Genomic DNA, 15,889 nt, shown 5'->3' on the forward strand with positions numbered 1-15,889 from the left:
AACGTATGCCGCACTGGACTTCAGAGATGGTAAAGAGTCCTCTCAGCCAGCTACAGTTATCAGAAAAGTGCTGATACATTCATTTCCAACCTGCTTTACTGCTCCTATGTTAACAAACTTCAGTTAGCTTTTCTAATTGTAAATCAGGTCACATTCCAGAAACAGTCAATATCATTAGCTGTATTTAATAATCTGTTCTGGCAGATCCTGTTTATTCCAATGTTGACAGAGACAAAAATATACCACCATGAGAAGGAAACACAGATTAAGTCCATGAAAGATTTATGTACATTATTGATCATGTAAATTCAGAGACAGCACTAAGGAATCAAAATGCAACGAGATATTTCCTGAAGTAAAATTTTAGACCATGATGATTTTTGCACCATGCTCACTTGAAGAGACAGTGAAACCCCTATGCCCCAAGATAACCATCCACTTCCATAGAATAACCATGTTCCAATCTTCATTTAGGATCTGATTTTCAAATTTCATAGACAAACAGCCTTTTCATGAGCAAGTCCCCCAACAGCAAGGCAGTTGCTCACATAGGCAGGGATTTTTCTTGCAAGCATGGGTCTGTAGGCATATGTTAGCATGTATTTGTATGGCAATCTGTGTTGCTATTAAATTGGCACTTACTATAGTGGTCTCTCAATGTATCTAACAACCACCTCAGCTCATGTAACAAGAACACCCTTAAAATATATTTTTATTTTTACTTCTGTTAGCATGTTAATACAAATCAAGCAATGTTATTCTGAGCTACAGGGTGTGGTATTAATTTGAGCTCTTGAATGTCAACAGGAGCAGTAAAGGCAGATCATTGCAGTAACAAAACGCTCCATTATCAGTCTGCAAAATACACATGGCATTTATAGGACAGTGATCCTCATATCTTTGTGAACTTTCACAAGGATCTGTTACAAAATGCCATGAGCAACTAATAGATTGGCATAGTGTTGGGACAGAAAGAAATTGGCTCTCATCAACAGTCTTGTGACCTCCAGCATGATTAACACGGGACCAAACACCCTCCCACAATGATGCAGCCCTGCACATCAGAAGTCCATAATGCACTTGTGGCTATTACATTCATGATCATTACAGTGTTTTTCTTAATAAAACTAAATTACTTGGATTTGGGTATGTTCCTCAGAGATATAAAACACACGTATACAGATTTTTCACTGATCAGTAGACCAATTAGTTCAAGTTAATAATACAAGTTGACACTTGGATAGCACCGGACATCTTCAAACTGCTGTGCAAACATTAAATTAGCTTTGCTTTTGCATGTTAATAGGCTTATTATAAGAATGGGGAAATGAAAAAGCACAAAATGAAATTTTTAAATTGCTGTTCTGTTTGTTTCATTTTGCTTCCACTGAAGTTCACAGAAAAATTGCCAGGGGCAGATTTGTATTTTCATGGGGTCCCTTTATACCGCTCCAGCAAGACAAAAAGCTGAGTTTTAAAGATCCTGAACTTGCCAAGCAGTCTAATGAAGCCTTAGTGGAAATAAGAATTAAACCTCTGTCAGCTTCAATGGGAATGGATTTTCATAAGCACTGTGTGCTTTTGAAAACCCTACCCAGAAGAGCTGATGATTTGACCAATATGCCACAATAGGCTTGTGACAGAGACAGGATGACAACTCAGTCAGTCTGACATTACTGAGCACTAGATCAAATCAGCCTCTCCGAATACATTTCTTGCTTGGAAGAGGGTGCAGTCACACAGAGAACTTTAAAATAAAGAGTATCGCAAAAAAACAAATAGGTGCAAAATATTTTATTCAATAGTTCTGCTGACAATCCATAACTAACCTGCTCAAAAGTAAGTGCTGTCTGTGCTAAACTATTTTAAAGGGAGAACGACGCAGATCTGCAGTGGGTGTCCACTGTTAAAACACGGTGATATTAATTAAATTAATTCATTAACACCTGTGTAAAAGATGGATAAAGGCAGAAAGGCTGAAGGTATCTTGTAGAAATAAGACCCCAGAAAAGGTTCTTGCCTAAGGAGATGGACCTGGATGAAGGATGGAGGCTGGCTACCCTTGCTGGATGCAAACACACCACAGTTACTGTATGCGGACACTTATTTCTACCAGCTTCCAGCATGATTAAGGCTGAGAGATGTGAATGTGTGTGTGGATATATATGTATGACTTAGGACTGAAAGGCTGTTTCAAGTAAACCACCCAAGTTTGTTTAAAACTCTATCAGTTCAGTAAGTTGTTCCCTCTGTCCTCCCCCTCCGCCCCCAACCAGTGGTTACACTTTAACCATGTATGGAAGAGATTTCAGAGGTCTGAGTCATTAAAACCTACAGAGAATAAAAGAACTTGGCAAATATGAAAGCAAAGTATTTTAAATGTTTCTGATACAGCCTGCTCTCCCTTGCTACTGAAGATGTGATAGATGAGTTGCCATTTGTGTGTGGGAGCTGACAATTTGAGGTTTTAGACAAGTCTGTAAACTTAATCACATGCAATGTGCCCCAAAAACAATTCAAATACATATTATCACATTTAAAACTGTGGGAAACCTTTTGATCCCCTTTGGAAAAAACAAAAACAAAACGAATGACCCAACATTTGAAGTGGTAGTCTTGTGGTCTTGTGTGTTATCTGCAAACAAATTTCCTGCCAAATATGATAGTCCCTGCCAAAACCTATGGTATTTTTGGATAGTTTCTTATTTACAACCCTTCCGTGTGCATGAAACAGTGACGTTTTGCCATTTTTAGGAGTGGCTGATCATGTAAAGAGCTCTAATACGACAAAGTTACAATTTCCTCTTAAAGCACCTGACTTATTGGGGAGAACATTCCAGCAGCCTTCCTCCCCCCTGTAAGAAACAGACATTTCAGGAGAAAGGAGGGGAAGAAAAACAAAACAGAACACCACCACACACAACTTTGTAGAAAGATCCAGGATACAGGAAATGTTGTGTGGAAGCTTACACAATGATAAGACATGGCCCATAAGCACATGGGATTTACCATGGACAATATCCTGCTCCTGGTGGTATTGTAAGATGCAAATAGAAGTAATGGATACGTTTCTCCCCCTCTGTATTTTTAGAAGATGTTATACACACATCAACCAGATTTGCCTTTATGAAAAACAGATTTTCTGATTACATCTTTCAAATCTTTTAGAATGTTCCCATTCAGAGTGTTGCTAAGTAATCACAATTCAGTGTAAGTTTCCTCCCTCAAGATAATTCAGCAGGACTCAGATTCTCAAAGAGCTCATTGAGGAACCAGGATTCAGGAAATCTGAGCTTTATACTGAGCCTTCTGCAATCAATGCACTACAGAGCAGCATCTCATTTTCCCAATTTAAAAGACCCAGAACTAAAACTACCAGTCTCCTTATCAAGCACTGGAAAAATTTATCAATACTCCACAAAAGCTTTGCACTTTTATCACCATGTTAAGCACTCAGTCTGTCCACCTCAAAACAACCAGATCGGCATTTATTTGCTGTATGCTCCTGGAATATTGCAGCTAGCATTTCCACCAACTGAACCACAGCAGCATTTCTCAAGAGCAGACACTTCACTTACTGCTGCATCAATACAGAAAAACTGATTTCAAATGCAGTTACTCGACATCTCAGTTCAGTTGCTGTAAATCCAAGTTATGTTCCTTATCATAGAACTTGATGCGTGCCAGCACTCACAGCCACACAGATCTCCATCATCCACCCAACCACAAAAAAAATGGGGATAAAAAAAGCAAAGAACAAGAGGTCCAAAGTGGTTCCTAGTGCCATTTGATTTCTGATGGCATCATTAATGATTATTTCTACAAATTCCACCTTCCCTCCTTTCCCAACCATTCCCTGATTCACAACATGCATAAATTTGGAGTAACAAGAATACTGAGTACACTGAAAGAAAAATCCACCTATACCTTTTAATTACTTCAGCACTTCTATGCATACTAACCACAAGAAAGTATATCATCACACATAATTAGTACCCTATTCTTCATAAAATACATTCATTTCATATATATAACCTTTAAAGAATCACTCATATGTCATGCAAAAAAAAGAAATTAACAATACTCCCTGCAAATCTTCTCACATTTTAACTGCTCTCCCTTAGTCATTACTGAGGACCCAAATCTGTTGTTATCCACTTTTCTCCAACATTTTTTTTTCACTCCACCATCAGAATCAGCAGAGTTGAAAATGATTTTGTCACACTGAGTGAGGCAGAAGACTCTGAAGAGGAATCTCAGAGTGAGCTGCAAAACAGGTTAGCAAGATTTGAGTGCCGAAAGCTTCCCATAACCTGGTGAAATGAAAGGCTTTAGCATTTATTCTCTGTGAAAACTAAGTAGGTCTTATAAGTCTTGGGAGCTCAGAACATGCAACTATGGGAATTCAGAAACTAATCAAGTCATGGGCTGGATGGGGTTTCTTGCAGGACAGGACACCCCTGAGTTATGTGCTCTGGAGAGTCCACCACATACAGAACTAGCAGATTTTAACGGAATCGAAAAACAATTTAGAAAGTTACAGTAAAACATATTCATGTGCTAACCACTACTGCGGCTTGCCTAGTAGGGGACATTGACACATAAATTTCCGCTTCCCTTCATTCAAATATTATCAGAACTTACAATCAAAAATAAGAGACAAAGACATCACTTCCGTGGATTAATTGGGGTAAAACAGACACGCTCTGTGTGATAGATGTGACTCTTTCCTAATAAAGCTTTCAGCAGATCTTTAATTCAGCATATGCCTTCTATACAGATAAATACAGGTGATGCAGTTGCTGAAATCATCTGGTTTGACCATTTCAGTATTTTTACCGCAGCATTACTTCAAGTTCCAGTTAAATCCTACTCCCAAGGTGCTAGGTGTGTATAAGACCGTAGTTCTTTTCCAATCAGTTTAAAATTAAAGGAATTCTACCATATTTATGCCAGCATAACCACGACAGACCTAACTCAAGGTCTCACTTAAAATGTTTTAACTGTGCTACTAATTATTGAATCAAATCATCAGGTTTGAGTCTGGCCCTAAATGGTTCCAGCTGCAGCAGAGAAACCTAGAACCAAACCCAAACTTTAAGTTTTTAAGGCTCAACGTCAGCCTCAATTTTCTGTTAAATTAAGACAATAATTTCAGCTACAAATAGTGAAGTTATGAAGAAGGCTTGAAGTTGAGCCCATCTTACTCCCAGTTTTAGTAAAAAATTTCTCAACTTGAATTCACTGTTCGACACATGGCAAAAATGAGACACCTTTGTTTCAGGCTGTTCATTTGGGGAATTTAACAGGCAAGAGATGCCTGTCTAAGAATGGAATCAATCAGGAACGCAGTTACAACAGAAAGAATTTCAGCAGACCATAAAAGAGAGAGAGGAAAAAAGAAAACCCTGCTACAAGAATAGTCCAGCAAAATGCAACTACAGTGAGTTTGGGCTGCTTCCCAGCACTCCAGAGGGAATTCTGCTATTTGCTGAGTTCAGTGAATGTAATCTTGTGCCGAAGGAAAACCAGAAGGAAAAAAAACAAAAAAGTGCCACTGCTTTCACCATTTTCTCAGTTCTGCTTTGTATGAGAAAGCATATGAAAGACAGAGAAATTATTGTATTGCTGTGAAGGAAGACAGAAACTTGCAAAGCAGATGTTCTCAGCATGCATAAGAGGGACTGATTAGACACCAAATAAAACTATACAAGCAGGATTTAAAAAAAAAGTCAGCAGGCAGAGATAAATCAAGAAATGGGGGACTCCAAAAGTGCTTTGGAAACAACATCTGTAGTGATAAGTCAGTCCCATTTTGTTATACATAAAAGGGAATTGATACTTTCCACTACACATCATACACAACACCATTTGAGTCACTTTCCTTCAAGAATCCCAGAATGCAAATTTAGGGAATTCATAAATCATACAGAAGAGATATAAACAGTTAACAGGAAATGTAAAATGAAGTCATTCAAACAGAATTTACCTCCAAAACCAACAGATACACCATAAGTTATTTATAGCAGAAAATCTAGAAAATATTGGAAAGGTCTTAAATTGTCCAGGGTTTTAAATACTTACTTCTCGCAGCCAAAATCACATCAGTTGAATATCCAGGGCAATTTTCAAAAGCTTACATTAAAGAGCTTAATCAGCTGAGAACATGATGTAGCCATACACATTTGCTCATTCAACAGAAGCGCGGAGCGTGATAGTGTAGTGCAGCCTTTTACGTAGGGATGCCAAGGAGGGGGAAGGGAGGGGAAAGCCCTTCCCCAAAGGTTTTAGCTCAGCCCACTCATTAAAATACAGAGTGGAAACAGCTGTTGTAAAAAGGAAGAGGATGTCCAGGCAGTTTTTGATTAAGTTTCTTAGGTGTAAAATGGTTTAGTACTGGAATCTCATGTAAGAAAAACAATTTTTCTTCTGAATTTCGTTCTTCCCCTGCATTGCACTTCAAGAAACTGGCTCTAATTCAGCTCAGAAATAAGTATAACATACTGGATAGTCGTCTCTCTGTTTTCAACATCATTACATCTTACTAGGGGAAAACAGATCCCTAAAATATCTTCCCTCTCCTCCCTGCAAGGACTAGTACGTGTGTGCTTTACAACACTTAAGTCTACACGTAATGTAATAATTCATCTCAAATGACTGCCCAACAAGAAGTTCCAAGCAAACAAGTACTAGCTCACAAATAGCAACATTTCGAATTGATAGCATGCCTCTTACAGATTACCACCTCAAAGTTAAAACTAGATAAGGAACAGAGGAGGGTGGTAAGAACAATGAAAGCTCCTCAACTGTTTCTTGACAAGGAGACACTGAATAAGTGAGGATTCTTCAGCCTCAGAAAGCGTTGGCAGAGGGAAGATGAGAAAGCTCCATTAAATCTTGAAAGGCACCAAAAATGCTAATCTAGGAACTTTGGCTCATTCATTTTGGTAACACGAGAACTAAGGGGTACCATAAAAATCTTTAGGCAGAAGTTTTACAGCAAACAAAAGAAAGAACTTTTTCACATCATGCATAATGGGATTGCAAAACTCATTGTCCCAGGATCTTGTGGAAGTCCACTGTGAGAGCAAGCCCAGGAAATGAAATCCAAAAAAAGAGACAGAACAAGCCAAAAATAAAACTAATAGCATGGGAAGTGATTAGCCACAAATTACTAGAAGGCGCAGATATCCCAGGTGAAGTAGCAATTTGGATTTGTCCCCTACATTAACCCTCCTTCTGGACCTGGGACACTGACCACTGCAGAGCACACTGCATCAGAAGGATCTTTGAGCCACAACTGTGCCTGTTCTTATATTCCCATTTACCTAATTTTCACAACAGAATCACAGAATGTCAGGGATTGGAAGTGACCTCAAAAGCTCATCCAGTCCAACCCCCCTGCCGGAGCAGGAACACCCAGATGAGGTCACACAGGAAGGTGTCCAGGCGGGTTCTGAATGTCTGCAGAGAAGGAGACTCCACAACCTCCCTGGGCAGCCTGTTCCAGTGCTCTGTCACCCTCACTGAGAAGAAGTTTCTTCTCAAATTTAAGCAGAACCTCTTGTGTTCCAGCCTGAACCCATTACCCTTTGTCCTATCACTGGTTGTCACCGAGAAGAGCCTGGCTCCATCCTCGTGACACTCACCCTTTATATATTTGTATATCTCTTAATGAGATATTGTCTGTATAATTAGGTCCATTTCACAGATGGGAAATTAACTGTGTACATTAAGGCCCGAAGCTCCACAGCACTTTGGAAATTTTGACTAGTAACCACAATTTGACAGTCAGGTACTGCCCTTAAAAGTCATCCTGAAGTGTCTTCATACTTCTCAAGGGCAGGACCTGCATGGCCTGCCTTTCAAATCCCTGCATTTGGAACTCTTCCCTGTTGACTCCAGTATAACTACGTTCATGAGCAAAGTTATTCAGGAACAGGGGTTTCTCCATAACGATTTCAGCAATTATTACTCCTATTTACTGCTCCCTCTCCCTTTGCCTACAGTTACAAAAAATAATGCATTTTGATAGAGAAATCCTACTGTAGCAAAGGTATTCTAAATATATACACGCCTTTTATATTTTGTCAAATAGCATTTTTCAATGGCAAGCAGACAATCATGGGGTAATGGCTGTTCTTAGAGGAGTAACTATCAAATACTTTGCGCAATCGTGTTTGTGGTGCGTGGTTTTTGTTTTGTTTTAACAAGAGACATACTCCAAAAATACCCTTGCAGTAGCCAAGCATTCACTGTGTGGCAAAAGGCATAATTGCCCACCGGCCCTGCTGGTTCAACAGCTGGTCTTCATTAATATTGAGAAACAAGATACTTTTATGTAAAAAAAAAAAAAAGGCAAACTGACTAGAGGTCCTTTTCAGACCGGGTCTGAGAAAAGCAGCCACAAGCTTTGCTTCCCTTTTCTGCTCCTAATTTTACACAGGGGTTTCAGAGCTGTTTGTCTTTCTTTGTGTGTTTAATGTTTCCTGGAGGCCTGCAAAGGCATGCAAAATATTTTAGTTCAGTGCCTCTGTATGGTTGCAATAGGAAATAGATGTCTCCCTTAAAGAGATGGGTTAGTATAGAAATACAGATTATTTGAACAACAGCAGAGTCTTATGTGTATATTTCAAAGGGAAGGAAAGGACAGATAAATATTTACTGCTTTCCATCCACATCACAGCACACAGATGCTGCCTATTTTTGGTTACTTCTTGTCTAAATAATCCAGGTTAAGGTCTGGTACTGTTCTCCTTGTCAGAATTTTTCTTCATATTAAAAAGAGAGCTCTGATGCCATCTTTGCCAGATAGTTCCTTTAAATTACAGAAGAGCCTCACAAAGAGAAAGTTGGTTTCTAAATCCTGGGCTGGTCATGACCTCATGCTTGTATAAGAAGCCTCATCACCATGCTAGCAAATCACAGACTTTTTGGTCTACCTAAGAAAACGCATGTTTCCTGTGCAAGGCTTCACACCAATGCTGAAACAGCATTTCAGTGCTAGCACACTGAGAAATGGAGAAGAGAGAACTGTAAACAAGACATTGGTTCTCACCCGTCCCCTCTCTCACTTCACCCAGCCTGAAGAGTACATTCCATCCCCTCCCATCCCCAGCAGGGCAGAGGATGACAGAACAAGAACAGATGTTCTCTTTCCCCCTGGACAGGCCCTAATCAATAATCTTCAGAACCTGATCTTTGACCCATTCACGGTAGAAAACCGTGATCCAAAGTATACTTCACCACTCTTTCCTGACAGGTCCATCCTTTCTTTCACTTTACCATGTACCTACTGATAGAGAACCAGCAGAATTAAAAATAACTTTGGGACAATTTGCCTTTCCTAGATGGAGTCTTACCTCCCCTTTTTTTCAAGGCTTGACTAAAACTGATGAGGATCTTTCTTTCCCGCCCCTTATTTCCCTCTTTTAATTCCAAGTTGCATGGTAAATCAATAGGAATCAGAGGGGCTTAGAGAAAAACCTCATTATCTTCACTTAGTTGCAAGTACCCCTCTTATGTCAGAAGACATGAAGGAAATTACTGATGGAGTAACTCATGTAGGTGCAGCACAGTGGAATGCCGGCTATTGAAACAACAGCTGAGGTACAATCAGATACTCTATTCAGCAGATGAATGAGAAATCAATACACTGATGGGACATGTTCTGGGATGCTTCTGTGTCCACAGGCATTCTTCTTTGTACAGCAACTCCATCAAAACCTCCCAAAGTAAGCAGACTTGTGACAATTCAATAGCTGGATAGGAAGTCCCTTAGGTGTTACAGAGGAAGATGGTGGTTCAGTAAATAATGTTTTCCTCTGAACAAGTGCCTCAGCACAAACCCTTCAAACACAAGTGTTTTCACAGGTCAGGAAAGTCACTACAATGTTTGAAGGTGCAACCAGAAAGCCTTCAGCATGCCCAGCTGATGAGAGTCACACCTGCATTATGAGCTGAAACAGCATAACAATATTGCATCAACTGCACTCCAACAAGATTATATGTGCGGTTCCTCAGAGTTTACATCTTGTCTCATTAAAAAAGAAAAAAAAAGGTAATAAATCAGGTTTGGCATATCAGTGAGTTTCTCCCAGTTCTGTTTCTTCTTTACTCTCTTTTCCATTGGATGGAATAAAGAGATTAAAAGGAAAGGAGAACAAAGGATATTTGGGTTAGGGAAGGCGAAACAGAGAGAATGAAAGAACATTTTTTCCAAGGAAAGTAAGGGATTTCAAAGCTGAAAAGTGAAACAATTTTTGTCCCATTCTGAAAACATAATGCAGTTAATGCTGCCATTAAAACTCCTTAAAACTTTAGATTTTTTTGGTCACATTTTGGTTTACAATTTTCATCAGCAATTGTTTCTTTCTGGAAACATTCATAATTATTTCAAATTAAATACGGAGAGGGAGAGGGAAGTTGCAATAGAAATGGGCTGGATGGCTAAATTAATCAAAACAATGACCTTTCAGCTTTTGGTTCTGGAATGGCATGCACTGTATTACTAGTGATGCTACTATCTTGGGAAAATTCCCAGTGACTTTATTAACACCCAGATTGTTAACTTTGGCTTTAGACCATTGTTTCTATGACATAATCAGGGGGTTCATGGGACCTTTCCCAAATTCTGCCACATTTGACTTTTTCAGAGCATTTCTACAGGCTACCTTGAAAAACTGCTTTGTGTTTTAACAAAGATCATTGATAAGCTGCTGGTGGACAACAACATCTACCCTGCCTGATATCTCATTGCAAAACCCCAAAAGATCATAAAGGGCTATAGCTCTTTAACTAGCATCAGCAAGCAAATCAGCGGGCCTCAGAAAACAAACACAACCCTAGATTTTAAGCGCAGTACTTTTGGATAAGCTCTTAATTCCCACTCTCAGCCTCACACATACTAATAAATCCCTCAGAAGTGCTATCTTTAAAAAAAAAAATAAGCACTTTCTCAACAGAGACCAGCAAGTCGCCCATGCCCAGCATTTTTCATTACCATGGAAGATAAGTTTCATTTTGACTGAGATCAACACCAACTGCCATGCTTACATGCAAGTCCCATGGGATATTTTAATAGCCACCCTGAGCAAAGAAGACTCAAATTTCTCAGGATTCATTAAAAAAATGCACACACTTTACAGAACCAAGCTGAGATTGGCCTAACTCAGAAATCTGGTGGGCTGAGACAACACGATCAAGCATCAGAGATGCCGAGCTGAACCTCAACAGTCTCAGTCTGTTTAGATCATGAAGTTTCTCCCTCCCAGCTGACTTCCCCCCCCACCCTGAAAGCATTCTGCTTTGGGAGCGGCTTTTCTCACCAAGGAAGCAAAACTTCCTTTTAATGTGGTTCATAGGAGGTTTTGCTGGTTTTCTCTCTCCAGCCCACCTAGGCTGGAAAAAAATATTAGTCCCGAACAAAACCCAATTATTATCACTCTGCCCATCTGTGGGCAGTTCTTTTCAGCTTGCAAGGAAGCAATCCCACAACTGCAATTTCTTGCGGCCCATTATGGGAATGATAGTGTAGCACAACCACAGAAATAGTTGTACTGGAACGGTTTGAGCATAGTTACTGTATGCTTTCATCCCAGAAAAAGGTCTTATGAAAACAGGGATTAGATCAATTCTAGGGCAATTGTGGCCTCTAAGTATAGTAAGGACTTCCGATAAATTCAAAGGCTAACAGAGACAATTGGATACATAGGATGAATTTTATTACAATTTGTCTTTAGTGGTACATTATGGGATAAAGAAACTGAGCTATGGAGTACAAACCATATAACCCCCAGGCAAAATAACTGAATTTATTCCTGATCCAAAGTCTGCTATCAGTAACATGAATCCTATTATTGCTTTCAATGGGCTTTGGATAAGTCTTCCACGAGCAACATGGAAAAGATATGAACTCAGACAACCAGAGCAACAAGGACAGTTTAATTTCAGCAATGAAGGGGAAAGAAAATTTACTTACCAGAAAAAAGGGCCTGGGAGACGCCACAGTTGATCAGATCACTGATTTACTCATCCAAAAGCCTTTATAAGTACCAGAAGCCACAGGGTCACATACAAGAAACCAACCAGCAATTCTGGGAAAGCTGCAGCTGGGTGTCTCTCCTATTTAAGAAGACACAAAGCAGCTTCCCCAGGTCATAGAGGAACCATTTTGTCTTTGCTGGGTAAGTTTTTAGCTGAATCAGTTCCTGATTTACCTGACCATTTCCTATCAACACTAACACAAGGTAAGGGTGAAGCTGGGGTAGAGTGGGGCATATTCTTTCAGTGGAAGCCAGCACCTGGATCGGTTTGCACCAGTCATGAAACCACAGCTCCACCGACGAACTTCAACTGAAATCTTTTACAGTTCAGTGTAACAAAGTAAAAGCCAAGAGAACAAGTAAGGTTCAGGTAAACCAGATATTTGGGAACAAATATGATTGTCCGTGTTTCTGGAGCAATATACCTGGCACCTCTGAAGACCTGGAACAAAACACCTGAATGCACTCTTAAGTGCTCTGCTCAAGGTCACCTAAAGAACCCGTGGCACAGTAAGAAGCAGAGTCTGGAAGCCCTAACCTAGCACTTTCCCTATTTGGCTGGCTTAATGTTCTCCTGACAGCTCATTTCCGTCCTGATTAGTGCGATATTTCTCCTCCATGAAGGACTCACCATTTCTGGTAACTCATTCTGTATGTTTACCACCTACCCTGACTTCAGCACAAGCCCAAAGTGCCCTACTCTTTTGCCTGAGCTGGGTCTCAATTAAAGGTAGTGTACTATTCCCAGACACTCCAAATTTTCCCTTTCAATCTAGACTCAAGAGGTGTCTCAGTCACAAAGATGCAGTCTGGGTCCTCACTGTGCTTCCTCCTCGGATCTGGCTGAAGCCTTTTCCTAGCTCTGCCTCCTCTCCTGCTTCTCACTGCAGCCCTGGTGGTCCCCTGCACAGCTGCTTCTCCTTCCATCTTGCTGAAGCTTATTTCTAAAATACCTCCTTGGAGCAGATGTTTCCCATGTGTTTCACCCTTTATTTTCTTCCCTGCCCCCACTTGTTCCAATGCAAGTAACAATTTATTTCCATGATCTTTCTGATCCAATCCTAAAATAGTGCAAGCACCCCCTAATCAACCCGCCCGGCTTGCTTCTAGGGCAGGCAAAAACCAGCAGTCTCTACCTTTTCCCCTTGATAATACATGGAGGGGAGAGAAAAGGAAGGTTTAACCTTGGTACCGCCTTTGGTTCCCATTTCACCTTCAGACTATCAACTTTGGCTATGGTATCTTTTGTTTTTCTTCCAGGGATGAAATTTTATTTATTGGAAATATTTTGATAAGCAGGATTAGTATCTGCATCATTTGCCACTTTCCCTTCCACCTCACCCCCTGTTTTCTAGCTGCTACTAAAGTCTCATTTACAGATATAAAACTTAAGTTTATAGATACTTCACAGGTCCCATCCCCCTTCTGCATGACATTTCCCTCACTCCAGCTGTCTTTCGTTGGCACCAGTGCCTGCAGTGGCAATAGACTTTTATACAGATTACCTTTTCTCTGCTTCACATTTCCAAAATTCATTTCAATATCAGGCCAACTCAAACCAGTTTCACAAGCTTATGTTAATTGTAGATCAAACCTAAAGGAACATGCTCCAGCTGGATTGGTGCTGCAACCTCGATTTTAGCGCATTACAACTTCTGCCCACTCATATGTGGAGACAGGTCTTGGGAGAGGGACAGATGCAGCACTTCTGTCCCTTCCTGTGCAATATTGTGTTTCTCTGAGCAGGACTACTCACTTTAGGCCAAGTCCTGAACACTGTCATCAGTCTACAAAAGGAGCACGTAACTGCACCCCGCAGGGTAGTCAGCCAGCCCTGCCCCAAGGAGCGGTGGCCGTAAGGCTGTGAAGTGCTGGCAGCTGCCAACAGATCAGATCAGCAGAAGAACCCCAAGCACCCAGAAACCTGAATCTAGAAACTAAGGTCATGCAGATTTTGTCCAAACCAGGGTCAAAGCCCTCTTGATGGAAGCTTACACAGAGAGAGTCCACAAAGCACTTGTCGACGGAGACTTCATTCTTTAAAGCCCTCACTCCAGTCTCAGTCCCGAGCAGGGGATACGCAGTGGCTGAGCTGTCTCTGAGTCCCACAGCCGTGGCACTTGTCACACTGCAGAACCACTCACAAAGGGGCTAGAGCTGCCAGAGTCGGCAGAGAGGACGGACAGTGCGACTGGCCCCCTCGCTTCGCTGGCAACTGTGTCAGAGAACAAAAGCTGGTGACAGGACGTCCCTTTCCTGATGGCATTACTCCTGAACTTGCTGTCTCTGTGCAAGTAGCACTACAGCATGTGATTTCCCACATTCCGCGAGTACTCCGATAAAAATTGCTGCATTCAGCCAAATGTTTAGTAACTCCTCTGATATCTGTATATTAAAAATGAGTGTGGGGGTAAGGAAAGCAAAGAGAAGCATAATGGTCTGAGAACATTAAGTGCGGTGCCGGGCAAAGAAAAATTTTTCTCTCCAAATGCCACATGCTGACTTGTTGCAGGGATAAAATGGGTGCGCTGGCACAGAAAAGCCCTGGGCAGAGACTTTGATTTCATTTCCAGCCTTACCCAGAGTCTCCCTCCAGGACCTGAGCTGAGTCACTTCATCTTCTAGTGTTTCAAAAATATATATCAAGGTTGTATACTCTGAGTGGTAATTGCCTTTCTCCATACTTGCACTATACCCACATCTCAGGCGAAATGTCAAGGCACCACAAACAAAACTGGCAGAAATCAACATAATTTTGTAGCACTGCCATGAAATAATTTTTACCAAGAACTTGCAGTCACTAGTTTTAATAGGCTAAAAGCTTCCCAGCAAAACTGGACAAGATTGAATGCGTCTGAATGATGGATCTGGCTTTGTCAAAGCTGCTGCGGAGCCCTGCTGTTCTAGTACTGCCAACAGAAAGCAAGGAGGAAAACTAGCAACTGATGCTGCTGGAAGGTGCCACTCCTTTCTCAACATCAATTACCTCTCTGTTTCAAGCACTCATTCTCTCAGACAGTTTTCATCTTCCAGATCAGAGAGGATCTGGCTTTTTTAAATTTTTTTCATTTTTTTTTTTTTTTTACGAGCAATCTAGTGCCCTAGACAGCTTTGCTTAGAGCCAGTCCCAGATAGTATAATTATTTCTCTCTTCTTATACTGTCTGCTAGACTTCTAGATCTACTGAGATTCCATTTGGTTGAAAGCTCATTACGCAGGGTTTCCTGCAGGTCCTGTATTAAGGACACATTCCAGGCAACAGATAAAACCTTCTGTACCACCTTTGGTTTTCAATTCCTTGCTATTGTTGGGCGGGGAGGGGGTGAAGGAAAATAGAAAACTGAGAAGCCTCAGTATTTCAGTATTAACCCAGAGAAAAGAAATCCATCTCTGGAAGCAACAAATCAATAAAAGAAGGTTTCCAGGTGGAGCATGGAGGTGGCAAGTGCAGAGCTCTGAAGACCAATAGGTAGTGAAGGAACACTTGCATTTTGATCATGGCAGACCAAATAAACTATCACTGCTTTTCAAGACAGAGGCTTTCGCAGACTTCATTCCATTCTGCTGGTATGCAGGGAATGTTGGTAAAAAGCCACCCAAAGTGTCCCATCCTCAAAATAAGCAAGATGCTTTCAATTAGATCTGGATACTGAACCCATCTCAGCTTCAATGTTAGACAGTGGAAAGAGAGAATTCTCCTATCCCTTCCTGGCCATTTAATGCTCAAGCTTATCTCATAGCTAACAATTTATTTGCCATTCTTTGCTACCTCCTAAACTTGTTATATTGCTTCAATTCCTATTTTTGCTCTTCTTACACCTTCTGATTTGTTATTTCCCAGACCT

At 40.8% G+C, this 15,889-nt stretch overlaps 1 protein-coding gene across 48 annotated transcripts in view; it reads right to left on the reverse strand.

Annotated features, from left to right (window-relative positions):
* The window catches only part of SORBS1 (sorbin and SH3 domain containing 1), a 247,795-nt gene that overhangs the window by 109,304 nt on the left and 122,602 nt on the right, over nucleotides 1–15,889 (reverse strand). For 11 of the 48 annotated variants that reach the window (XM_065068428.1, XM_065068443.1, XM_065068461.1 and 8 more), the window contains exon 1: nucleotides 6,085–6,221. The exons of the other annotated variants lie outside the window; for them this stretch is intronic. The gene's annotated coding sequence lies outside the window, so the exon portion shown is untranslated. Of the gene's footprint in view, nucleotides 1–6,084; nucleotides 6,222–15,889 lie in introns of those variants that run through there. 48 annotated transcript variants of the gene reach the window in all.

The sequence above is a fragment of the Columba livia genome, chromosome 6, assembly GCF_036013475.1.
Source record: "Columba livia isolate bColLiv1 breed racing homer chromosome 6, bColLiv1.pat.W.v2, whole genome shotgun sequence".
Lineage (NCBI taxonomy): Eukaryota > Metazoa > Chordata > Aves > Columbiformes > Columbidae > Columba > Columba livia.